General features: G+C 43.7%; 1 protein-coding gene across 4 annotated transcripts in view; it reads left to right on the top strand.

Moving 5' to 3' along the window:
* Window positions 1-27,199, top strand: part of TSNARE1 (t-SNARE domain containing 1) — a 475,414-nt gene that overhangs the window by 130,383 nt on the left and 317,832 nt on the right. The gene's annotated exons all lie outside the window — the stretch shown is intronic.

A 27,199-nucleotide genomic window follows, 5' to 3' on the forward strand; every position in this document is an offset into this window, starting at 1 on the left:
AGGGAAAGGGAAAGGGAAAGGGAAAGGGAAAGGGAAAGGGAAAGGGAAAGGGAAAGGGAAAGGGAAAGGGAAAGGGAAAGGGAAACAAAAGAAAAATAAAAAAGAAAAGAAAATAAAAAGAAAAAAAGAAAAGAAAGGAAAAGAGAAAAGAGAGAAAATAAAAGACTTTTTAAAAGTCTGAAGTAATGAGCAAACCTATCAAAAATGTATTTTGAAGTATATTTTTATGCCTTGGTTCTACATAAATAATTATTTCATAAGTAATCACCTGAGCTCAATCAAGAACGCACAGAAGAAACCCTAAAATTTCCATTATCTCCTTTCCATCAGACCCCTTTCACTCCTTTTCCCATCAGGTCAGATTTTGTAGCAGCTGAGCACCTGGTTAATACCTTTAGGTATTTAAAGACAAGGTGGGGGGACTTATGAGTGTCAAACACTCCAATTGAATGACTTCACTCGTGTCATTTTGGGCTCAGATTGACCTGTGGGGAGTTTTACCATGTTTTTGTGCACTGCTGGCTCCAGGTCCAGCTCAGTTCTAGAGTTTGCTGCCTCCCAAGGGAATCTGTGGCTTTCGCCTGATGTTGCATAAAAGCACCAACAAAAGAGAGTTTTTATGAATCTTTTGGGCAATGATTGGCATCATCCATCTACCCAAACCACACCAGTGGGGAAAGCCTGCTGCTGCCCCTTTTTTCCTTACAGTGTGTGAGTCAGAGCCTTTAATTCTCTCTGCTACAGTTCCCTCTGTAAATTAGGGATAATTATTGCCTTTCTCACAATTCTGAGGTATATTGGAAAGTGAGGTTTGGAGATACATTTTGTTTTTCAGACACAGATGTTACAAGATTAGAGTTTCCACCTACTTTTTCTCGTCATTCCTGCAATTATAAGTATTTCATTATCTGATAAACCACCCAGCAGTCTCTGGTGCTGTGGGCTTTGTTGTTTGTGGAAGAATATCTTCTTTAAAGGAAGGGATTTATGGAGAGGTTTTGGGCAGAATCTGATGTGGAAAGGCTGCACTCACTTTCCTGGGATGGTAGTGGTATCGTAGGATGGTTTGGGTTGGAAGGGACCTTAAAGATCATCCTGTTCCAATGCTCTGCCATGGGCAGGGACACCTTCCACTAGACCAGGTTGCTTCAATTCCCATCCAGCCTGGCCTTGGACATTTCCAGGGATGGGGCAGCCTCAGCTTCTCTGTTCCAGGGCCTCCCCACCCTCACAGGGAAGGACCCCTTTCCAAAATCTATTCTAAATCTCACTTCTTGGTGTTTAAAAGTTTCTGGCTTTTAGTTTATGGCTGCAAACATGCACAGACAGTGATAAACACGAGGCAGTGATTTTGTCTGCCTCAGTGATTTTAAGAATTTGATTAATCTATTTTAAATGTTTTAATACTGATAGAGAAAAATAAACCTTTCCTTGATGTTACTGCAGTTCTTCTCTTGTGGCAGCAGCATCTTCAACTTGTCTACTTACTTTTTTTTTTTAGATATGTGCGTATTGAAGTATTAATCAAATGTTTGTTCTTTGGGTCCAGTGTCACAGCAGCAAAGGTCACCTTCAGGTGTCAGATGCAGGGCCCTCTGAAGGACCTAGCTAGGAAGAAGATATCCTGTATGTGTCTGAAGGATTCAGCAAGGACAAGCTGGCCCTAAAACACCTCTTTCAGCAGCAACACCAGCTTTGGTCCTACAGAGGTGTCTGTCCTCCATGTGGAAATTTAATGTTCCACAGCACTTTTGGTTGTTAAGAACCCACAAAGGTACTGGAGTGTGTTCTGACTGTGGTGGGTTGGCCCTGGCTGGATGCCTGGTGCCCACCAAGCCTCTTTATCACTCCCCTCCTCAGCTGGACAAAGGAGAAAAAAGAGGATATCAAATGCTCATGGTTTGAGATAAGGGCAGGAGGAGATCACTCACCAACTGTTGTCACTGGCAAAACAGATTCGGCTGAGGGATAATGAATTTAATTCATTGCCTATCAAAAGTGAGAAATAAAACCAAGTGTTAAAACACCTTCCCCCCACTCCTCCCTTCCTCCTGGGCTCAACTTCACTCATTATTTTTTCTGCCTCCTCCCCTCCAGCAGTGCAGGGGGACAGGGAATGAGGCTCATGGTCAGTTCATCAGATATTTGTCTTCTCTGCTGCTCCTCCTCAGGGGGAGGACTCCTCACACGCTTCCCCTGCTTCAGCATGGGATGCCTCCAATGGAAGACAGTCCTCCATGAGCTTTTCCAGTCTGAGTCCTTCCCATGAGTTGCAGTTCTTCATGAACTGCTCCACCATGGGTCCCTTCCATGGGGTGCATTCCTTCAGGAATAGGCTGCTCCAGTGTGGGCTTCCCATGGGGTCACAACCTCCTTCAGGCCTCCCCCTGCTCCAGTGTGGGATCCTCCATGGGCTGTAGATTGATCTCTGCTCCCCTGTGAACCTTCATGGGTCTCAGGGGCACAGCTGCCTCACCATGGTGAGGATAAACACCTGAGAGATGCTCAACAGAGAGAAGTAAAGTTGGACACTGTGATCTGCATTTGGTGAGGCTGGAGAGTGGCCTTGTGTCATGAAGAACAGAAGACCAGCTCCAAATAATGCCACGCTGCAGAGTTTGATTTTTCCCTTTGCTTTCAGCTTTTCTCTGCCACCCACTCGATGTCCTTCAAACGCCGACTGCTGGGAGCTGACTAATGCACTGGTGTTTATCCTTCACTATGCCATAATGAAAAGTGGCTCTGGTTCATTGAATCTGGAAGTTAAACTCTCATCAGAGACCTGAGTAGTCTCAACCCTCCTCAAAGATCTCATTTGCTACATCTCATGTTCCTGTGTTGGTTTTAATAAACAGCTATCAGAGGAGCTTGTAGCTCTGCTACCTGGCTTGATGGTTTACCCAAGGCAGGGTATGATCCAACCCTCAGTGCAGCAGAAGAGATAGGACAAGGGGGAATAGCTTAAAACTGAAAGCAAGTAGGTTTAGGTTAGATTTTAGGAAGGAATTCTTCCCTGTGAGTGTGGGGAGGCACTGGAACAGGCTGCCCAGAGGAGCTGTGGCTGCCCCATCCCTGGAAGTGCTCAAGGCCAGGTTGGACAAGGCTTGGAGCAACCTGGGACAGTGGTTGGTGTCCCTACTTATGGCAGTGGGGTTGGAACGAAATGATCTTTAAGGTCCCTTCCAACACAAACCATCCTGTGATTCAATGACTCTAAGCATAATTTTTCAAGAAAGCCAAGTGAAGAGATGGTGGTTATGTCTGCAAACATAACTTGACAGGCTTGTGTGTGGGCCTCCATAGTGAGAAAGTGCTGGACAATACCTAGATTTACATACTGGTTTTGGTAGCAGAGATTTGGGCAGCAGAAAGTGGGATATCTCTCCACAGGTCATTTTGTTGCTGCCTGCTTAGGGTGGATTATCCTCCCTCCCGTTATCCCTACTTATTTTTTGCACAAAGCTCCAGTCAGGCTTAGAGAGTCACTGCCTACATGGGACAGGGGTGGAGGGGGAACCTTATGTAAGATGTAAAATTGCCAAATAGAGGGAAAAGAAGGTCTAAATTTTTATTTCACAGTATAAGAGGACATAAAAGTCTCAGAAACTGTGCAAAGGAGTGCTATGAAGATGGAGAAGGACCTTGAGAGGAAGCTGTATGACGAGCAGCTGAGGTCACTTGGTGTGTTCAGCTGGAGAAGAGGAGACTGAGGGGAGACCTCACTGCAGTTACAACTTCCTCAGGAGGGGAAGAGGAGGGACAGGCCCTGAGCTCTGCTCTGTGGGGACCGGTGACAGGAGCCCAGGAAATGGCCTGCAGTTGTGTCAGGGGAGGTTTAGGTTGGATATTGGGAAAAGGTTCTTCTCCCAGAGGGTGGTTGGGCACGGACCTGGCTCCCCAGAGCAGTGGGCACAGCACCAAGGCTGCCAGAGCTCACGAAACATTGGGGCAACACTCTCAGGTACATGGTGTGACTCTTGGGGTGTCCTGTGCAGGGTGAGAAGTTGGACTTTGATGACCCTTCCAACTGAGGGTATTCTATGATTCCATGATTCTCTTCTTGGCAGGTTCCAACATGGTTGAGACCTCCCTTCCATTTGGTTCTTGTTGCTATTTTTTCGAAGGCACCATTGTTTTGCCATACAGTGACTTGGGTGGGAAGGGATAAAGTGGCTCAGACAGCTCAGAAGAGGAAGATTAGCTTTGCAAAATGCTTATTATTTGATTATTTAGCCAGGGAAGCATTGTCATTTGGAGGGTGGGGGAAGAGAGAGAAGAGAGAGATGTTATCAACAGAACTGATTGGTTTTTTTTACTTTTATCCTCTGCTCTGTCAGAATAAAATGGATGTCTTTCCTTGAAGAAATATGTATTTTTCTTGATTTCCAGAGGATAAACTTGAAGTTTAATTAGGTTCTGTGGTGCAGAATTACTTCTCGTCTGCTGATCACTTTAATTAAATTATTCCAAGGATTGGAGAGTATTAATCTGGTGGTTGGAGAACTGAGCAAGCGCTTGGGAAGTTTTGTGCAGTGATTCTTACCTTGAAGCAATTTCTCTGTAACCATACCTGGCTCCATGTTTCTGTTTTCCTTCCAGCTTGTGCTAATAATCTCTTTACCTGGGATACCAAGGAGATGGTATAATACCTAGAACTGTGTGTGAAACATGTAAGGCATTATGGAAATTATGCTCTACATTCATCAAAATGACACGTACATTAAAAACTCAACAATTTCATTAACAGCACACTTGGAATTTTCATGAGAAGTGTGGAGGGTTTAGCAAAGATTTAATAGCAGGTGCTTCTAATGTTCTCACTTCATAGGACATTTTAGGAAAATATTTGCATTGAGAACGTAATATTCTATACAATTTGTTTTATGTGTATCTGGGTGTGTGACACATCACATACATACAACTACTACAAGGTGAAGAATTATCACTAATACTCTTACATTAACAAATGAACAGAGGAATTTGGATATTTTCATTAATTTACTGGCTTTGAAAATCATAAAATAAATGTTGGGTTCATTTTGGGAGGGTTCTTAGATTTTTTTGGTGAGTCTTTTGGTTCTTGGTTTTCTATTTCATTTCCTATAGAGCAGTGAGGGATGAACAAGCCTCTACCTCATATTAATGAAGTTTCAGTCTATATGGCTGAATATTGTTCTGATTCCTGCTGTTAAATGCAAAACCCTGTGCCCTATATATGTTAAATCCACCAAATCTAATGGCAATATCTCCAGGGATTTCCAGTTTTATCAGAATGTAGAGGCTGAGAGACTGTGCAATGCCTGGCTGTATTTTCACCCAAAACAATTTGTCATGGCTTTCTCTTTGCTTTTCTTGTGCATATTGGATAGGGCAGATGTCTTACAAGTCACTAGAGCATCTATTTAATGCATAATTCTATTTTATACAATGCAATGTATTACAAAATAATACATATCTCTCTATTTTGGTTGCATTCCTGTCTTTGTGTATTTTCTGCTGAACTCCAATTCCTGTGATTTCACTTGTTTTCCTCCTACTCTAATGAGCAACCCTGTGTTGTGGTGGAGGCAGTTTGTCCATCCCAAAGGACATTGTAGCTTACCAAAATAGCAAGGGCTTCCCATGTCTCTATGAAAGGGAGCTGCACCTGTAAAGCAGATGAATTATTTTATATTTTATTGATGTTGGATGCCAGGAAACACGTTTATTAGTATTGATTTGGACTTAAAACATCTACAGTGGCTGTTCCTTTGCAGCCCTTTGCTGTTTCCCACTGTCAGTGCCTGGTTTCATGAATATCCTTCCCAGTGAAGCTTCTCCTGATGTGCAGCCAGGTGGGAGTGACAAGCTGTGAGACAGCACAGGGAAGTTTTCGTGTCTCTGCTGCAGCTTTAATTAGCTCACTCTCTTGGGCTGATTCCCTGACAGTAATTTTCCTATGTGGACTTGCCTCCTAAGTTGTCCTAAGACATGATGGACAGACTTGCTTGGCACAGCAACACCTTTCCAGCAGGGTGGCCAGTTGTTGCTGTGCAGCATAATTGAGGTGTAGGAACAAGGGGATGCATTTGTCCATGACTGCGCTGCCTAATTTAGGGAAAGCATGAATGAGATCGTTGCTTAATACTCCTTTTGGTCCATAAAGGATCATTTCCCTCAGCATGTGGTGGCCTTTCCTCTGTCCCCACCTCAAGGGCTCCCTGGCAGGGCTGGGAGCTGCATCTCAGACAGATGGATTGGTCTGTCCCATCCTCAAATCAAGCTCGACTCAAAGTTGCTTTATTGACTTAACTGTAATGCAAGTATTGCCAAATCTAATCCGTGAGAATTAAATGGCAATTATCCATTTATTTGAGCTGGCTCCTTCCTCCCTCTGTGCTTCAGCTCTCTGTCAGCTTGCAGGCTGCTCTCCTAATTGAATGCTGCTCAGTGCCAGCTCTGCCTGGGGGGAGGGATGGGGGCAGCTCTTGACCCCATAGAGAGGGGGAAGGCTACCCTGACAAAGCTAAGGGCATGCTCACTTGGAGGACAAAGCTGGAGGACTTCCAGACTTACCTCCTTTCAGGTAGAGAGCAATAAGGCCTCCCTGAGCCTCCTTGTCTCCAGATTAAACCCCAGTACCCAGTATACCCAGTACCAGTTGGTGAATGCAACTCCCCAGCAAGCTCAGAAGTGCTTTGGGATTTGCTAGACCAAAATGCTCTTGCTCTGGGGCAACACCAACATCAGCACAGACCAGAGCACCACATGCTATGCTGTTATAAATCTCAACCTACATAAACATACCCCAGGCTTGTTCCCATAGTTCTCACACCTTTGCAGTGTAAACAAATCCACAGACCCACGTTTGCTGATATTGTGGTTGTTTTATGTGTGTCTTGTCTTTGACTAAGCACAGGTGACCTTGGGGTGTGTGTTGTGTGCTCCTGTGTGTGCCTGTGTGAGTTTTTTTGTCTTTCTTGTGGCTCAGAACTGTCAGACAGTAAGACAAAACCACCTTCGTGGTGTGGACATCCCAACCTGGGAGATTTACCTTGTGCTTGGCTGGTACTGCTCCCTCCAGCTCAGGTGTGTCCTCTATCCCCTGTCCAAGGTGAGCTGGTGTCTCCAAGAAAACTGCCCTCCCTCAGATGGATGAAGGGGAGGTGCAGTCACATGAGAGCTGAACAAGGGGCAGGAAATATTTGCAGGCTTTTTTGGGCATCCAGATGGGTTTTCTTTAAAAAGACCAATATCTGATAGATATTTGTGTGCTGGAGCTTGGGCTGTACCACTTCACTGGTACTAGTACTGGTATTAGGTTGTCCAAGCTTGGTGTAGCTAAAATTCAGCTACCAGCAGGGGTTACAGAGCTCTCCTGTGTCATCCTGTGTCCTGGAGATCACCAGCTGCCAGGGGCTGTTTTCTAGCAATACCAAAACTCAGGGAAGACAGGACTGTGGCACCTTCATCCATGCAGCAAACATATTTCTTTTTTTGGTATTTTTTTTTCAATAACCTGTTTTCCAGGCAGTGCCTCACCAGTGTGGAATCATTTCAACTGCAGGTGATTTCTGCTGAAGCTGCTGCTTGAGTTTTTCACTGCTCAGAACAGAGGCTGTTTTGAGAATAGTCTGCTCTCCGCATCCCACCGGCCCTGTACACATTTTAGGCTTTAGCATCAGTGCAACAGGAGTTTTGTTGTAGCTGTAAAAATATCTATGCTGTGGTATGTAATCCAGTGCCAGCATAGGAGCATCCCTTGGGATCTTCTGGAGCATCTTCAGTACAAGGTGGCACATTCCAAGGGGTCTATTTTAAGACAATTAGGATAATCTGTTCCTCTGTTATTGTGACTGCTGCTGCACACTGGCTCTAAGAACCTCTTTCCCGTGAAAAGAAGAATTTTTGGTGATTCCAAAAGCAGGGGAGTACACAAAACTTCGGGAGAACTCCATAACTGCTGCGTGAAGGGTGATTAGTAATGGGATGATGGGAGCTCAGCTTTCAAAAAGGAATAGGATTGTGCCTTTCCTAATGTCGTGTTCTTGTAGGACGACCTTAAATATCTGTGCTTTCATTATTATGTGCAAACACCACCCTGTAGCTGTCACAGAATCACAGAATGGTTTGGGTTGAAAGGGACCCTCAAGGCCATCTAGTTCCAAACCCCCTTCCATGGGGGGGGAACCTTCCACTAGACCAGATTGCTCAGGGCCACATCCAACCTGGCCTTGAACACTTCCAGGGATGGAGCATCCACAGCTTCTCTGGGCAACCTGTTCATATCCAATGGCCAATATCATAAAATCATAGAATGATTGAGGTTGGAAAAGATGTTTAAGATCATCAACTCCAACCATAAACCTCACCCTGCCAAGTCCACCACAAAACCACATCCTGAAGTGTCATCTTAGTGTACTTCAAATAGGGAAACAGGGTAAGAACAAAACAGTCTTCAAAAAATCTGTATATTACAACCTCTGGAGTAAAAATTTACATTTTGACTAAAGAGAAAAAAAAATATGATGAATTATAAACAAGGTGAATCTTGTTTATGACCACTGAGTTTTGTACTTAAAACAAACAAAAACCTGTTTGAGAAACTTTTTAATGGTGGCTCAAGAATTTTAACTTTCTTTGTCTGTGAAGCTTGATTTTTTTTTTTTTAATTATTATTTTTACAGTGTTTTAAGACAATGGCATGGAAGTCCCCAGACATAGTCCCAGCTCATTTAGGCACAGCATTGCTTTTAATGATGTGTTCCTGCTGGAAATACTCCTTTTAAAAGTGTTGTTTTCCACCTACTCAGACAGTCTACAGGTGCAAAACTTCGCTGGAAGTTTTGAAATGCTGTTATTTAGCCATGATTTTGGGTGAAAATATGTCTAGCCTTGGCATTAACAGTAAGTAGCATTATATTTTTTCTTCCTAGCATGTCTTTCAGCTCTTGCAATCATGGATTTTAAAGCTAAAAGGGATCATGAGATTATTTTGTCAGTCTTTTTGAATCACCTGTACACTAAAACCTTACTGCAGTATTATTTGGTGTACATTCAGCTCCTTGCAGCTGGAACCCAAAGCTTGAGCTGCTCCAAACCAGCAGCCTTGGGAACATTTTCGTGGAATCATAGAACCATGGGATCCATAAGGTTGGGAAAGACCTCCAGGGTCATCAAGTCCAACCTTTGACGGAATACCACCATTCCCACTAAACCATATTTTGAAGTGCCCCATCAACTAATTTTTTGAACACTTTTCAGGTTTGGTGACTCCAACCCTTCCCTGGGCAACCTGTTCCAATGCTTAACCAACCATTCAGTGAAGAAATGTTTCACAATATCAGACCTGAACCCCCCTTGGTGCAACTTTGGGCCCTATCCCCTTGTTCTGTCACTAGTTTCCTGAGAGAAGAAGCCAAGCCTCCCCTTACCACAACTCCTTTGAACAGAGGACTCCCCCCTGATTCTTCTTTTCTCCAGATTAAACCCCAGGACCCAGGAGCAGCTGGTGGATACAACTCCCCAGCAAGCTCATTTAAATATTTGGGAACAGAGGTGCTTTGGGATTTGCTAGACCAAAATGCTCTTTCTCTGGGGCAACACCAACACCAGCACAGACCAGAGCACCACGTGCTATGCTGTTATAAATCTCAACCTACATAAACATACCCCAGGCTTGTTCCCATAGGTCTAATGCCTTTGCATGTAAACAGATCCACAGACCCATGTTGGCTGATGTCATGGTTATTTTCTGTGTGCCTTGTCTTTGACTAAGCACAGGTGACTGAGGGGGGTGTGTTGTGTGCCCCTGTGTGTGCCTTTGTGGGTTTTTTTGTCTTTTTTTGTGGCTTGGGACTGTCAGACACTAAGACAAAAGCAATTAGGCTTCTAGTTAATGCCTGGTGGCGTGAGTACAGACAATTTCCTCATGAATATTCAAGCTTCTCCCCACAGACATCCACACAGCACCTTTCTGAGAAAGTGGTGTCATTCTCCTTACCAGTTGCCTCTCTCCTGGTGTGCTCTAATTATAGACATGTTCGTGTACACGAACGAAGGTGGCAGCAGGAATTCCAATAAAATCAATTCACTCACAATAACTGCTGGTAACTGCTCAGACTGCTCCTCACAACTGCAGCAGAAGTGCTGATTGGCCTCCTCCTCAGATCCCTGGAGGAGGTTCAGCCATCTCAACGTGTGGAATTAGCACAGCACAGGGAGTGAGATGGGACTGCGAGTGAGTGAGACCAATAAACTCTGACTTCCACCAGATGATGAATGTTCCAACCAGACCTTGGTTGAACTCTGTGGAACCAAATGAGTGCTTTGAGACTCATCCCTACCTTCTCTGTAAGCCTTCAAAACCTCTTTTCTTTGGGAGTTATTTTCTGTTTCTGGGGGAATTGGCTACTGTAACTTTTGCATACCCAGTGTGATCTTGCCTGTGCTCTCCTGAACTTCATTCATCCAGTACTGACCAGCAGTGGAAGGAATCAGTCTGCAAAACATCTTTCCCAGAAGATCCATGTGCCCCACCTAGTCTATGTGATCCCTCTTGTGGTTATCCAGTGCAGGGATAACACCTGATCCAGGCATAACACCTGGGAACTTCAAGATGATGAAAATCTGTGGGAGGCAACTTTTGACCACTTAAGGATCCCTGGTTGCCCCTGAGCAGCACCATTTTACCTGTCTGAGCAGCAATGTAGCCCAATTCTTGAAGAGTTTCTGCTTCCCAGTGCCAGGCCACTCTGCACACCATGGTGGGAGAAAGAAAGGCAGGATATGATCACAAAAGAATCAGAATCATCAAGGTTGGAAAAGACCTCAATGGGCATCAAGTCCAATCTTTGACTAGAAAACTATAGGATTCCTGATCTTTGGATCTTCATCACTGTTTCTTTTAAGGAGGATGAATGGTCTCTTGAGGAGCTGTAGAATGACTGAAGTTTGGAAGGGACTTCTGGAGTTCTTCTGGTCCAGTCTTCCTACTCAAGCAGGGCCAGGGTGCCTGAGTTCATGTCCAGACAGAAGTGGAAGGATGAGCTGAAGCTTCTTGCAGATGAACACAGTCCCTGGGGATGCACCATCCTGGCAACAGAGATGGAGGGAGTTTTGGGGGCCCTTTTGTTTCAACCTTCTCTTTCTAAGAAGCAGTGAGGAGGGAATTTTGCCCAAGGAGGGACGTGGCACATCTCAGTCTCCCTGAGCTGCTACGTGAGCTCTGTGTGGCAGTAGCTGCTGCTGACTTCAAAAGTGGTGGATGGAAAAGCAAGTGAGAGGCTGAGGGAATGAAGGAAAGGAAAAGGAGGCAAAAGGAGATGAAAGGAATCATAGAATCATAGAGTAGTTTGGGTTGGAAGGGACCTTAAAGATCATCCAGTTCTAACCCCCCTGCCTGGGGTAGGGGCATCTTCCACTAGACCAGGTTACACAGAGCTCCATCCAACCTGGCCTTGAACACTTCCAGGGATGATACATCCACAACTTCAAAGAATGGAGCATCCACAAGGAAAGAGAAGACAGTCCAGCATCCCCAGACAGACACCCAAGATAAGTCCCCATCAAGTGACTGCTGCTGGCTGGGATAAGCCCCTGCCCCAGCCACACCAAGCACAGGCTGTAGCTGCTTGTCCCAACTATTTAATGCTGGTGGATGCAGGAACAGCACAGGAGAACATGGTGGAGCAGGGATTTGGCAGCATTCCTCTTTTTTCTGCTGGAACATTATATTTTATTATTGCAATCCTGACATCGATAAAAATCCAGAGAGCCGTTGCTGGCAACACCACGCTGCTGATGTGTTCAGATTTACTGTTACTAGAGGTGTGCACACTGAAGGCAGTGGTTGTAGGTGTGCTGAAAATCAGGTGTTAACCCCTCTATGAGCAATTGATGGGGAATAGACATGGAAAAGGGTTCATTTGAGCTCAGCTGCAGCAACATGCTCAGAGAAGTCATGGATGCCCCATCCCTGGAAGTGTCCAAGGCCAGGTTGGACAGGGCTTGGAGCAACCTGGAATAGTGGAAGGTGTCCCTGCACATGGCAGGGGGTTGGAATGAGATGATCTTTCAGGTCCCTTCCGACTCAGACCTTTCTGTGATTCTGTGCTTCTATCACATGTGTCGTGGAGCGTCAGAAAATTCCTGTAGCACTTTGCAAGGATGTTTTAAGAGAGGCTACAAGAGGAAAAGCGACATGAAAGTGTTCAAAATGGAATTTGTTGGATTTATTGAAAGATTAACTGCCTTTAAATGATTGTCCACTTTGGGATTCCTTGATGTTTTCCAAAATCCTGTGGAGATTGCACATCTCCCAGAGCTTTGCACTTGGAGCCAAAACCTTTCAGATGTATTTTGTTTTCCACCTCTTCTCTGTCTTGTATATCCATTTCTCTCTGCATGAGCAGTGGTGCTGGTACTCAGGGGGGTGATGTAAATGATCTTTATTTACTTTATAAGTTTTTCCTCCTTATGGCTGACAATTCTGTTTAGAATTCATCTGCAAATTGGAAAAAAAAGAAAAAGGAAAAAAAGAAAGAAATGTTGCACTGACTGAAATATTTGAGGAAAAACACTTGTTTTTTCCAGTTTTCTTGCTCTTTGGGGGTTTTCAGTGTGGGAAAATTTTGAGAATACACAGTATTTTGATTCAAAATGTCAAAACATTTCCCTCTGAAAACTTGCAATGAGCTATTTCAACTATGGCAAAGGGAGAAAGAATAAAACTTTCAACTGAAAACAAGCTTTACTGAGTTTGGCATTTGGATCTGTTGATCTAAACCAGAATTCTTCAGCTAATAAACCAGTTGTCTAAAAAATTTAATTCAACCTTTTCTTCATCAGTTTTCTGTCACTTCCACTTTCTCACACTCATCAGGATCACAGTGCCATGGAATTGGGTTTTTTTAGGCAAATACTTCAACCCCCTGTCTCAGTTTTATTTTGAAAGAAAGGGAGAAAGTCTTCCTTCAAGTGCATAATGGAGTCTTTTCAATTAGGATGAAGAGCAAAATCTGGGCTGCAGATATTTAATGAGTCATGCTGAGAATGAGAAACAAGTTCTGCTGAATTAAACAGCAAAAAAACCCAGTTTTTGTCTTGCAGATGAAGGCGCAGATGAGCCTGAGGGTGGATCAGTGTCCTGCATGTCAGGGCTGAGCCCCAGTGCATTGTAATTCTGCTGTTTTCCCCTTGGGGAAGGGAGATTCTTGCTTGTCCAAAGGTGCAGAGGGTGATATACTGATGTCTGATAAATGTTAACACCCATACAGTCCTTTTCTTTTTTTTTTTCCTTTTTTCTTGTGCAAGAATGAGAATAAAGTTCATTGGCCAAATCACATCATACATAGAGTGACTACATTTCATCTGTAGCTTTGTAAGAGTTTCTAATGAACTTTCATTTTAATTTTGGTTTTTGGCACTGTCACAGGCTGTGTTGCTCTGCATGGTTTGGGGTTGTCTTGTGCAGTAAGAGATTTGTGAGATCACTTTTGACAAGGGCATGTGCAGATGGGACAAGGGGCAAGATTAGATAGTAGTAAGAAATTCTTTATTGTGAGGGTGGCGAGACCCTGGCACAAGTTGCCCAGAGAATCTGTGGCTACCCCATCCCTGGAAGTGTTCCAGGCCAGGTTGGATGGGGCTCTGAGCAACCTGGGCTAGTGGAAGGTGTCCCTGCCCATGGCAAGGGGTTGGAATGAGATGATCTTTATCATCCCCTCCAACTCCAACCACTCCACAACTCAATGATTGTGCCTGAAACTGTCTGTGAAACAGCAAAGTCTTTTTTTTTCCTACATAAGATGATCCACTCTGCTTCTGCTGAGTCTGTTGCTGAGTGGATGTGCCTCTGTGTGCAGAAAATAAAAGACTAACTCTATAATGTTTACCCACATTGACCATCTCACTAGTGATGATCAAGACAGGGGCTTGGCAGTAACTTGCACAGGGTCTGAGAACCCAAAATTTGGTCCATGTGAATCCCAGGGAGAGGGAGCTGAGCCTTTCCTTTCCCGTGAATAACTCCAGCAGTAGTTGTGGAACAAGAAAACGGGACATTTTATGGTCATTGCTACAACCTCTGCTGACCAGTTGCAGATCCCATAAGCTGTGGATGACTAGATCTCCAAAATGTATCCCACAGAAACAAACCCAGGAGACCTCCAGAAGCTCTGGCAGATGGTATTTCATCTTCCTGAACACCGTATGGGGTTTTGTACATATGGATTATAAAACCCTGTATGGGTTTTGTGATATCTTTCAAAAGAACTGGCTTTTTGAGCCAGATTGTTTCTATTATGGTTCATCTTAAGCAAACAGAAGTAATTTTCCTTCCCCCGTTCAGTAAATGCTGAGAAGGTATATGAAGTATTATGCATAAATTAGCAGTATAGTTTTCTTATTTAAACTTGTAGATAAAAATCACCAATAAATGGCAAAGGGTGTATTACACTTTTTTGTTCCTCTTCAGGACATCTAATAAATCACCTTGCTCCTTTTTTTGCTGGAGAATTGAAGTTCTCCAGAAGAGGAGGGTGCATCTGTTGGTACTTTTATTCTGAACTTGGGAATCTGCTCCAACACTTGCAATACTGTCCATGCACAAACCACTTTTCCCCACAGATAGATTCCAGCTGTTGCATTACTCCATGGCTGTTTCCCAGTGCATCCACTTTGGTTTGGTTGTTGTCCTGTCATCCCAGATCTCACTTCATCTCTTGAGGGTTTCTAGTTTGTAGGAAAACTCTCCGGGCAGGTCTCAATGACTCTGCAAGGTCTCTCCAAGAATTTTGCTTTTACTTACCACGGGAACAATTTGTCTTCTGTATCCTTGAGGTGGCCTGAAATTATAATCCTGATCAACGAAGGAAGTGATGAAGAGGAAAGAAAAGGGAAGAAAAAGCATTTTCTTCACTAGAGCTTCTTCAGCCTCGTGCTGCAACAAGTGTGTTTGACTCTGAAGCAACTTGAGGGTCCAGCAGCACATCCTTTACCTGCACAGCTCTCATGCACAGGGTCTCCTGTCCTCCTACAACTCTTGTTCTGTGTGGACTTGGAAAGGTCAAGGGGCTGGGGAGAGACTGAGTGAGGTCATTGGGTGCCAGTGCCCAAGGCATCAAGGAGAGTGCTCCCTTCTCCCACCCCATGGTCATCTCCATCTCAGTGTCATCACTGTTGATACCCTGAGGCTCCTCTCTCATTGTTCCTGTTGGAATAGTGACTCATCCCAACCCTGGAGCCTCTCTGGTAGGGTGGTAGTAAGGATAAGCTCATGAATTATTCATAATATCCACTGGGATCACACATTATTATCTACATTTCAGGATTTTGTTTGTAGAAACCATAATTTACAAGGAGTGAAGAAAATACCTATTTACCTGGATCATGAAATGGTTTGGGTTGGAAGGGACCTCAAAGGTCATCCAGTTCCAACCCCTACCGTGGGCAGGGACACCTTCCACTAGACCAGGTTGCTGCAAGCCCCATCCAACCTGGTCTTGAACATTTCCAGGGATGGAGTATCCACAAGACCCCATCCTAATAGATGTGTTCAACTGGAAACTGTGGTGAGGTAATATTTTTAAGGTTTCTTTCTTTTCTGGCTGATTTTTCTGATACCACTTCCTTGCATCACATAGACTCAATCAGGGGAAAAAAAAAATCATCTCCATTTTGTCATTAATAGCCTGGATCTTTCAAAAGATATTTTCTAAGAAGGCAATTAGTGCTGAGTTCATTAATAAGACCAGAAGAGAGGGCTGATTAAGTGCTAGTTTAAAAATAAAAACAGTATTTTATGATTTATATCGCCAATACATCTTTAAATAACGACGTTTCAAAAATATTTGGGCTCTTCGTCTTTTTTCTGCTGGCTGTTTTCGTGTTACGTGTCCCACAGCTTGGGCAGGAAGGGTAACATTAATCAATCTTTTCCACTTTGCTTTTCAGGCAATTCTTTTGCATTTTCACATCCTCTTGGTGCTGTTTGGGTTTGCATTAGCACAGGGCTGCAGACTATCCTTGGAAAAGAGCAGTGTAAACAAAACTTGCTTTCACTCAGGTTTTATTTATATACTCGCACCACATCATCATTAAAAAATGAAACAAACTGTCGATCTTAAATTGCCTTTTTTTTTTTCCCTTAATGACTTGGGTATCCTTTCAAAAATACACACAGACACTGCCTTAATTCTTGCTCCTGCTACTGCTTTGAAGCATGAAGAAGGGAACATGATTAGACTTTCCATCTTGGAAAGCAGGAAGGAATAGGATTTGATAGGGGAATTTTGCAAAATAATTGGTATTTTCCAGTACATTGATTTATTTCAATCAAAAATGAATTGTCCTTTTAACTTTCTCCTGATCCACCACCAGCAAAAATATTAAAAAAAACCCAAAGTGATTTTGTTTTATTTAAAAGTGATTTAATACATCAGAATTATGCAAAACCTTTTAGACTTTGTCTCCCAGTTGTTTAAAAATGGAGAAAAACTCTTAATTGTAAAACTGTCCAACCAAAGCAGAAATTTCCACACCTCCAGAATTAGCAGCTTCTTAATCCGTTGCACAGCTCTGCTCTGCACTTATTCTGCCTGAAGTTTGGCTTTAAATTTTAAGTCCATTTTGCATTTAACCATCATGGAAAGTCAACATTCTCCCAAATTTCCTGTCTGGACCAGAGCCCCTCAGCCCTTGTGGGGCTTTGTGGTGAAAGTAGTGATTCTCTGAATCACTTTATTCATTTTTACAGAGATCTGAGCAGGTGAAACAGGGCTGAGAATCCCCCCAACTCATTTTCCAGGGGCTGCCAGCCGTGCCTGACCTTCAAATCACTTTTAACCATCGTATTGCAGCCATGAATTGATAGGCTTTTTATTTTAGTAACAGAGTGTGAGTCTCTGATATTTCCTTCTACTAAATCAACCAGAGCTGCTGTTTTTCTTGTTGTAGAAATTAGAAGGCAGTGTTCTTTTGTTTATGTTTTCATGTTGGTTGTTTTTTATTTTTTTTCACTGCTGCCTGAAAAGCAGTGCAGGATAAGAACAGGTTTTTCTGGCAGCAGTGTGGTTTAATGTGGATATAGAGAATATCAGGCTGATGTTCACTTTATAACATCTCTAACGAGCTTGAGAAGGAAAGACTGAAAAGCACAAACTGTCACCCAGTGCTGGGAAAAAAATCTGATAAATTCCCAGTGGCCCTGCAAAAGCAGGGAACTTGTTCATAATACATTAAAATAAACTGTTGGGCTAGTAATTCAGCAAAGTCTGTTGGTTGGTTGGGACTTTTATCATGAATTTTTTTGGCTATCTTCCTCCCAGTCATCAGTTGGAAGCAGCATCTCTGCTTCATCTCACCACTCTTCTTGTATTTTGTGCTGTATCTCATCTTCCGGGTAACACATTATGCCAGAAACTGTCTTTCATGCTGTTGCTGATGCTGTCTGGGATTTCTCTGCTCCTTGTCAAGGTTGTACATGCAGACTCTCCAGGATTTAGGTCGTGGTTTTGCTGTTCAGTCACAAAATCCACCTTCAGAGCTGGAGCAAATTTGGGCAGGGCTGTTTTTGCTCACACGGCCACAGGTGCCACATGGTGCTCACCAAGGAGGAATTCTCCACTTGGCCAGCTGAAAAATGAGTGACCAACACATTTCTCTGTCCATGGCAGGTAGGCTTGGCACTGGGTGGTCTTTAAGGTCCCTTCCAACCCAAACCATCCTATGATTTCTCATGGATGCAAATCTCCTTTTACAGGAACTGATACCCTGGCAGTGTGTGCAGTTGGGCTGTCCTGGCCACACAGGGTGATGACCTGCAGGGCTGAGAAGATTCCAGCAATAGTTTAGCACCTAAAGGGTCTCACTGGTTTCTTCTTCAGCAGTTTGTTTTCAGCAGATATGCTGAAGAGGGAAACAAAAGTGAATAGAAACATCTTAGCTAGAAATAACACAAAGCAGATCTGATTGAATCTTGATTACACTGTAAAAAAATAATTAGTCATAGACCCACAGAATGGTTGGGTTGGGAGAAACCTTAAAGATCATCTCATTCCAAACCCCATTCCAGGGGCAGGAATACTTTCCACTAGACCAGGTTTCTCAGGACCCAGTCTAATTTTTCCTTGAGCACTTCCAGGGATGGGGCATCCACAACTTCTCTGGGTAGCCTTTTCCAGTGCCTCACTGATCTCCAGCATTCCCTTATGCTTCCTTTTCTCTGGGAAGCCCTCCTAAAGTATACACAGATTTGCATTTTTGTGGCTGAGTTTTGGTGCTGTGTTTGGAATTGCATGGGATTTCGAACTATGACAGGGAGGATGGGAATATGGCACCCATGGGTTTCATGCTCCTTTCAAGTGGCTTAGTTAAAAAAACTTACCTCTTGGCTGATTGAAATGGAAGTGTACAAATTGTGTGCAGCCCTTTTCCTCAGGTAGGTCGAGAAGGAGAGAGTTTCTTAATTCTGTGTCTTCCCTAATTTCTTTCACTGCAAGTTATTGCTCATCCTTTATGTTCTTGAATTCCACAAGGGATGATTCTCCATGACTGGGCTGTCCCTTTTGATGCCACCAGAGCACAGACACTTGCCAAGATGCAGAGTTTGGTCCCATTGCCCTGGACCTCACTTATATGGGAAGCTTTTGCCTGAATAGCCTTTTTTCCTTGGCTTCTTAGACTTTCCTTGGGATAGGCTCTATATTTAATATTTCTCTCAGAAATATGTATTGCATATATATGTAAAGCTTCTTTAATTTTTTATTTCCAAGGCTTTTCCAAGGAAACACCATACTGAGCTCCAGTTAAAACTTACAAGCTCCACCGGGAACATTTGTGCTGGGGACACTGTACACTGCAGTTACTTCTCTGGGAACATGTTAATTAAAGCACAAATCTCAGAGTCTGGAAAAAAAGGCTTAGGTATTGAAAGTGCTTCAGAGAGCCTAAAAAAAAAAAATCATGCCTAGGTGGGGTCCTTACCAACCTGAAATGATTCTCCCTGCCTGCTTTACCTCCTTGGTAAGGGCATGGAGTTTAGGCCCTGAATTTAGCTTGGCTTATAGATTATAAAATATCTGTGTCCTCTTGTCAACTTCCTATAGCTGTGGTAGGACTTCCAAAGAAAAAAAATCTGAGCTGTTAAATAGATGGGAGGGTTTTTTTCTTTGATTTCCTCAATATTTTTTCAAGTGTGTCTGGTGGGGAAGTAAGTTGGGAGCAGGGTAAGTCTGCAGGGTGAAGCTGAAGTGGAGGGGCAGGGACTGATTTCTTCTCTGTGGGGATCAGTGATAGGACCTGAAGAAATGGCCTGAAGTTGTGTCAGGGGAGATTTAGGTTGGATATTAGGAAATACTTCTTCCCCCAGAGGGTGGTTGGGCACTGAACACGCTCCCCAGGGCAGTGGGCACAGCACCAAACCTGGCAGAGCTCGAGGAGCATTTGGACAACACTCTCAGGCACATGAGGAGATTCTTGGTGTTATCTTGTGCAGGGCCAGGAGTTGGACCTTGATGATCCTTGTGGGTCCCTTCCAACTGAGGATATTCTATGTTTCTGTGATTCTTGGTTTTCTCTCGGTGAGAGGAGGAGGAGGCAGGTACTTCAATACTTATCCCATCTCCTTTTTAGATGGGTGGGATGAAATCTGTCCTTCCACCTGAGACACCTTCAGGTAAAGCTTCATTTCTAAAGCTAGGAAAAAAAATTATTTTGTATGTTCAAAAGAATTTGGACAAATCAGGAAGATGATTTAAAAAAAAAAATGATCAGGAGTTTACAAGTGTTAATGCAGAGATCTTGAGTTAACGCAGAGCTAATTGTGTTCTAGAATACACTGACCCCACTGTGTGAGAAGGGGAAGAGGATTGGTGCAGACACCAGCTCCAGGTCATTTTTAAACATGGAATCCCCTCAGTGCCCCCTCTTTGTGATCTTTTTGCCAAGGAGACTCAGGTTTTTTTGTCCAAGTTACTGCCCAAATCTGCAGCAAAGACCCTCAGAGCTTTTCCATGTGAAACAGCCTCACATTTTCCAACGCTGATGAAAATCATGCTGCCTGATGAGTGTGATTTTTTTGCTTACATTTTCCTTTATCACTTATTTCTCTCAAACTTCAGCAGGAGGAAATAAAGACCTCCTACGTTCGAATGCTGGGAGCGACTTTGCAACATTAGACATGATGCTGCTTCTGTCATTCTCTTCTATTTTAAGCTCTTCTCCTTGAGGAAAGGAGCCTTGTTCAAACATGCTCTTGGCCAATCCCTTCTATCCTGGTACTTGTTGAAGGTTTTTTGACCAGTTTCAACAGGAGAGCAGAGGTGATGAGGAGAAATGAGGTTCCTGTGGTTTATATGAAATGGAAAGGCAGCAGAAGACCAAATCGTTGTTCTTGCAGTTGAAGAGACCAAGGGCTGGTATGAAACATGGGATCAGACACCAGAGTCCCCAGGGAGGAGCACCCTGCGAAGTACTGGTGGCCAAAGGACACATCTGGAGTGGGTGTAGGTGTCTGTGCACCCACCAGTTCTTGCTTGTCTTTTTCTTAAGGATTTTCATCTTCCCATGACAATCTGCTCCTTTGTCCTTACTCTTTTTCTCCCTTTGCGTCTTTCATCTTCTTCCACCTTCTCATTTTTATGTTAGTTGTTCCGGAAAAACTCAAATAAAGACATGGATTTGCCATTTTACTCCAGAGCAAATGTCTTACTCTTGGGCCAGCAGCTGGAAATCAAACTCTTCCTTGAGATGAACCCTTGAGTTCACTTCCCAGTGCCAGAAGCACATGGATTGTGGATCATAATCTTCAATAAAGAGTTACTCTCTTAGATAATTCTATGAAAAACCTTCAAGGTAGGGATTGAAGCCTTGCAATGGTTCCTGTGGTCCTGGAGAAGGAACAAGGTGCTGGATGGGTGAGATTTATCCATTCAGCTGGGCTGTGAAGGGGTTGATCCCCAGGGCTGGGTGCAGTGGTACTTAGTCCATGTTGGTGGAGGTAAACTGAGGATTTGGGGTGCATGGATTGAAATCAGAGTGAGCAGGTTGCTCCCTACCTGCTCTTTACTCCTTGCAGGTGTCTCATGGTAAAAAAAAAAAGCAGTTTGGATACCAAGGAACTTTCTTTTTGGAGCTTCTTCAGCAAAAGATGATGCTATAGCTTCACATAAAGCTTTCAAAAGAGAGATTCAGATGCAGGAAATCTGTGACTTTCTTTAACAGAATACAGACATAATTCTTGGTGGTGCTTTGGGGATAAATACATTACACTTTGAGGTACCGAGTTGCCTTGCTACAGCCACATTAAGTATTATAAGTAAAAAGATCAAATTCTTGTCCTGTTTTTCCTCTTCTCCCCCTTTTTAATTGGAGTTACTTTAAGCATTGCTGCTTCTTTTCTGGAGCTTATGAGTTATTTTGGGTTTGCTGCAAAATTGAGTTCAGGGAGGCAACTGACTTCACCTGGCTGCAGAAAAGCCATTAGGAGCTTCAAATTAGTGTGAAATAATTAATAGGCAGGGAAGATTAACGTGGCAAACACAGGCAGTTTTCATTAACATTAGGCAAAAGGATGTTCCTGTAGGTGCCTTTACCACATGTGTTGTCCTGGACCTCTACAATTCCCTTTGGGCATTAATTAGATCCAGATCACTAGAGACAAGACCTTATAAGCCTGGTCATGTTTTGCATTTGGCTTGTCTTGAAGAGGAACTGAAAGAGATTCCTGCTCAGCAGCTTGCTGGGATTTCTCCTTTCCCTTCCAAAGCCACTGTCCGTGGTGCTTGGAGCTGTCACAGCACCTGAGAGCCCCACATGCATCAGAAGCATTTTCCCCCTCCTGATCAGGACTGGGGGAAGCAAACCACTGATTCCTGTGTTGTGTTTTGCTCCAAGCACCGACACCACATCCCACGAGTGGTCAGTCCTCACCCTGAGTGTCTCCCGTGGACAAAAGTGTGAGGAATCCAATATAAAGAAATAAAGACTAAATAAAGAATTGCACTGGAAAGTGGAAAGCAGCCCACTCTGAGTGTTGTCTGGAATAGTGGTGGCAAAAACCCTGTGTAAGGCTTGTATGAATTTTTAAGGTTCTCAACCACTGTCTGCAGTTCCCTGAAAGGAGGTTGTAGCTAGGTGGGGTTTGGTCTCTTCTCCCAAGTAGCAAGTCATAGGACAAGAGCAAATGGCCTCAAGATTTGCCAGGGGAGGTTTGTGTTGGATATTGGGAACAATTTCCTCACTGAAAGAGTTGTCCAGCATTGGAAGGAGCCGTCCAGGGAAGTGATTGACTCACTACCCCTGCGGGGATTTAGGGGATGTGTAGATGTGTTACTTAGACACAGGGTTTAGTGATGGATTTGGCAGTGCTGGTCTAATGGTTAGACTTGATATTAAAGGTCTTTTCCAACCTAAATGATTCCACGATTCAAGTTTTGTGGGGGTTTTTTTGTTTGGTTTTTTTTGTTTGTTTGGTTTTTTTTGTTTGTTTGGTTGGTTGGTTTTGTTTGGTTGTTTGCTTGTTTGTTTGTTTTCTTTTTGGCATTGATCCAAAGTGCAAGGAGGTAGCAAAGATGTCAAGATTCCCCCTCCTCATAGCAGAAAGGCATTAAGATGGTGCTGCATGTGCAGATTTAAACCTGCTGCTAAATCAGTCTCACTGATTTTTGCCTGGAGGAAGCAATTACTGGGATAAAGCATCCCCAGAACACCTTCTGAACCTGTCTTGGCAATACAGGTCTTTCCAGGACTGCAGGAATATGGATTATGAGAAGGATCTGCCTCCTTGTGTTGGGTTTATGTTGCGAGGCTCTGGTGCTGGGGGGGCTGCAGGGATAGTTTCCGTGAGAAGGTGCCAGAATTTGCCTCCATGAAACCAAGAGAGAGGAGTGGGAATATGAGAGAAACAGCCCTGCAGACACCCAAGTCAATGAGGAAGGAGGGACAGGAGGTGCCCCAGGTACTGGAGCAGCCCATGGTGGGGTAGCTGTGCCCCTGCAGCACATGGAGGTCCGTGGAGGAGCAGAAATACTCCTGCAACTCATGGAGGACTCCACACCAGAGCAGGGGGATGCCCAAAGGAAGTTGTGACCCCATGGGAAGCTCGAACCGGAGCAGATTCCTGGCAGGACCTGTGGAGAGAGGAGCTCACACTGGAATAGTTCTTCAGGCAGGACTTGTGACCCCAGGGGGTATCACCCCAAAGGTGTCCTGAAGGACTGACTCCGTGGAAAGGACATGTGGAAAGGACTGCAGAACTGCCTCCTTGGGTAGGACCCAGCAGTGGAGCAGGGGAAGAGTGAGAAGAATCCTCCCCCAGAGGAGGAAGGATCACAATGTGTGATGGATTGATTACAGCCCTCATTCCCTGTCCCATCACCACTGGAGGGGAGGAGGTGGAGAAAATCTGGAGTGAAGTTGAGCCTGGGAAGAAGAGAGGGGTGAATGTGTTTTCAGATAATTTCTCATTATCCTACACTGTGTTTTGATTGGTAATAAATTCAATTTATTTCCCCAAGTCAAGTCTGTTTTACCTGTGACAGTAACTGTTGAGTTACTTTCCCTGTTCTTATCTCAACCCACAAACCTTTTCTCATATTTTCTCCTCCTGTCTGGCTGAGGAGGGCAGTGACAGAGCTGCTTTGGTGGGCACCTGGTGTCCAGTCATGGTCAGGCCATCACACTCAAGTTGAATTATCTCCTTACAATCCCTTTCCCTGCTGAGATCTCCCCTTGCAGTTGGCCAGGATGTGTGTTGACACACTTTGCTTTGGCAGAGCATGGATTGAAAAGCTCGTCTTTCCATCTCTTGCACCTACCTGGTGTCTGGGTAGCTTCTCAAGCAAAAGAAATAAGAGTTACATGGGCAGAATAAGATTTAAATGGGCAGATAAATGCCATTGTTGGGTGCTGCTGCTTTAGGAATTGGTTGGATGGGGAGTTGAGTGACCTGGTCTAGTGGAAAGTGTCCCTGGCCATGGTGGGAGGCTTGGAACAACCTCTTTAAGGTCCCTTCCAACCCAAACCATTCTGTGATTTCTATGAGTTGCAATAAATACAACAGGTTGTCACTATTTGCTAGGTGGGGACAAGGTGGAACTGATAGCAGAGCAAGTTGGGTTGTTCTGTCTCCTGCCAAGGGGATTTTCCTGTAAAACAAATGAGGAAAATAAATGTAAAAACTGTAAAAATGTTTTTGGAACTGTCCAGTTAAGGAAGTGAAGGAGGAAAGATTTGCATTGGGATTCTGTAACATATTCACTGCAAAACCTTCACAGCTTCCAGGACCCACAGTGTAAATAAAAGTAATTTTTTCCCAGTTGTGGCCCGAACTCTAATAGTGTCAGGACATGTATTTAATGCATATCAGCATTTAATACACATCAGAAACCTCATACTTCTTCTTGGAGAATCATAATATTTTAGTATTCACTTGATGTAATCAAAGATGTTTAACTTTTTATTAGGCACAAATGTACTTCACTTTCCTTCTCGTTCTTGTGTTGTCTTCCTTAGCTTGGTAGTACAGATGCATTTTTACTTTGCTTTCTGCTGCTGTTTTTAAATTGTTTTGCTTGTCTACTTGAGCTGCTGAATCCTCCTTGAGTAGCTACAACATCTTGGCTTGATGTGTTGAAGCTCAAGATTGGAGTAGTTAAAATAACCTCCTGGTTACTATTTTGTTTTCTTTTGTAAAATAAAAAACAAAATAAAACCAGAACTGGCAGCATGCTGTGACATGAAATAAAAGCCCAGGGGCAGGGAACTGGAAGCCACATTCAGTGTGATTTTCTCAGCCATTCTCCAAAAACTGCATTTTCAAAGTAATTGTTTGGAAATTCTGGCCAAAGGTTTTGTCTGCCTTGATTTTTTTTTTTTTAAATTTAATTTGCTTTTTTTTTTTTGAGTTGTGGGGGTGATATGGTGCTCTCTGGTAGATATTTATGGATTGAGATTTCAGGCCTTGGATGGAGAGCTCATCATCTTACAGTCCTCTTGCATTTGGCTAAAATGAATATGCAGAGGCTTCAAAAAATATTTCCATATCCTCACAGTACGATCCTTGCACATTGTCCTGTTGCATTTTCCCTCTTTTCCATTAGGAAATGAGGTAGAGGGTGAGAAAAATGGTGTCCCACCAATAAATTTAAATAAATATCACCCTCCCAAATTAGCACCTGAATTTCTGGGTAGTTTTTAACTTCATGGAACAACTCTGGACTCATAGTGTTGCTCAGTGTTTCTTTCTCACGGTGTCACAGGGACTCCAAAATGCAGGTGTGCATTCCTTGGAATAAAACTGGCAGTCCTTGGAATGAAATTGGTGATTCTCCTGCCCTTTGCAACATTTGGGATATTTCGTCTTTACTTTTGGGGTAGTTTGGGCGTTTTAAATGTCTCCACACCAATGGATGATGTGGATCTGCAGGAATGTCCCCATGTGGAGACACATTGAAGTCTGCAGTGTGCATTATTTTGGGAAGTTTAATGTAATAATTGAGGATTTGAAGGAGTTTCCAACCCTTGGTTTGGTTCCTCATGGTTCATCTGAGGATTTGTTCAACACCTGAGTGAGTGCACATGGATCCAGGATCACTGGGCCAGGCTAAAAATCCATTAAGGCAAATCCAGTGTTTCTAAGGAAAGAATGGAAATAAAGGGGTAAAAAAACCCCTCCCCTAAAAAAAAAAAAAAAAAACAACTAAAAAAGCCTGCCATCTGTCTAAAAAAGTCTCTGTCACAAAATGTGTGGCCCAGCCCTCTCAGCACATGCAACTGGAAATTTTGCCAAGCTGAAGTGATGTCCTGGCTGCTCATATTCCCATAACTAACCTGCAGCATGTCAGCACCCTGAAAATCCAAGGAAAACCTCCTGAAATGGGGGTCATCACTGTCTGTAAAGAGTTAAAAATCTTATCCTGTGCTGCTCTTTTGCCAGTGATTTAATGAGAGCTGGATCTTGTTGGTAATAAGTGAAATTCCTGGGGGAAGGGGGAGCTCCAGCTCATTTCTGGTGTCGTACAGACTCTATAAAGCAAAGGAAAGGGGTGTCTGGGACAGCTGATTTAGGAGGAACTGCTGGAAGAGAAAAGTGGGAAAATCTCTAGCAATGGGCCCCTGTGCATTTGGATGAAACATCATTTAATACCCTGGATTTGTGTCAACCTGAGAGGCTGATCCATGACTTTATTTACAGCTGTTCCATGGCTCAACCCTCTCACATGAGTGTGAGAAGCAGTGGAAAATCTGGCCTTCAGATGTCAAACTTGTCCTCAAGTGCCAGGAGATGCATCCTCAGGACTAACCTGAGCAGTGCATCAAGTGGGGTTCTCATTTTATTCCATTTTCCTGGGTTTTTGCCTTGCTCCATCACTGACTTTCTGCTCTTCCAAGCACGGGTTGGGCATGTGGCTTTTTAACAGCTTAGGGAAATCTGGTTGAGGGATCCAGAGTGTGTTATAAAAATTGAAGATATGAATCATAGCTCCTGTTTGAGTCTCTCTAATGCTTTGTCTCAGAGGAGCACCTTGCTGATAGCAGGGGCTGTTTGAAGGCACTGTAGTGTGTCAGGTGTACAAGCCCTGGGGTGCTTTTGGATATAACCAAAGTTTCAGGTAGAGCAGCTTCTGGGAAACCCGTAAAAAGCTGACACAGCTGGGCAACAGAATAGGGCTCAGCCATCTGTAAACCTACCAGTTTAAACCTTCTTTAAGTGATGTATCCCTTCTGTGTAATATGGCCATAATTAATGGCCTTAAGCTGAAGGAGGGTAGGTTTATATTAGATATTAGGAAGAAATTCTTTACTATAAGGATGGTGAGGCCTTGGCACATGTTGCTCAGAGAAGCTGTAGATGCCCATGCCTGGAAGTGTTTAAGGTCAGGCTGGGTGGGGCTCAGAGTAACCTGGTCTAGTGGAAGGTGTCCCTGCCCATGGCAGGGGGGTTGGAGGATTGGATCTAAGTGGTCCCTTCCAATCCAAACCATCCTATGAGTCTATGATTCTATAGTATAGCCCAGGACAACCTCACATCACTCCTTGTCAGGAGGTGGTGAAGCTGTGCAGAAGCTTGGGATAGTTTAAGGGGGTTTAAAGTTGGAAAATGAAGAAACAAAGCTTAAAAGAAAACCCAAAAAACACAGCAGCAATAGCAATTCCTGGCACTGACTCATTGCCCTTTGCTATCAGGAAGAAATAGGAAGATGAGGAGCATCTCTTGAGG

The sequence above is a fragment of the Manacus vitellinus genome, unplaced genomic scaffold, assembly GCF_001715985.3.
Source record: "Manacus vitellinus isolate BGI_N305 unplaced genomic scaffold, ASM171598v3 scaffold_1_pilon, whole genome shotgun sequence".
Classification (NCBI taxonomy): Eukaryota; Metazoa; Chordata; class Aves; order Passeriformes; family Pipridae; genus Manacus; species Manacus vitellinus.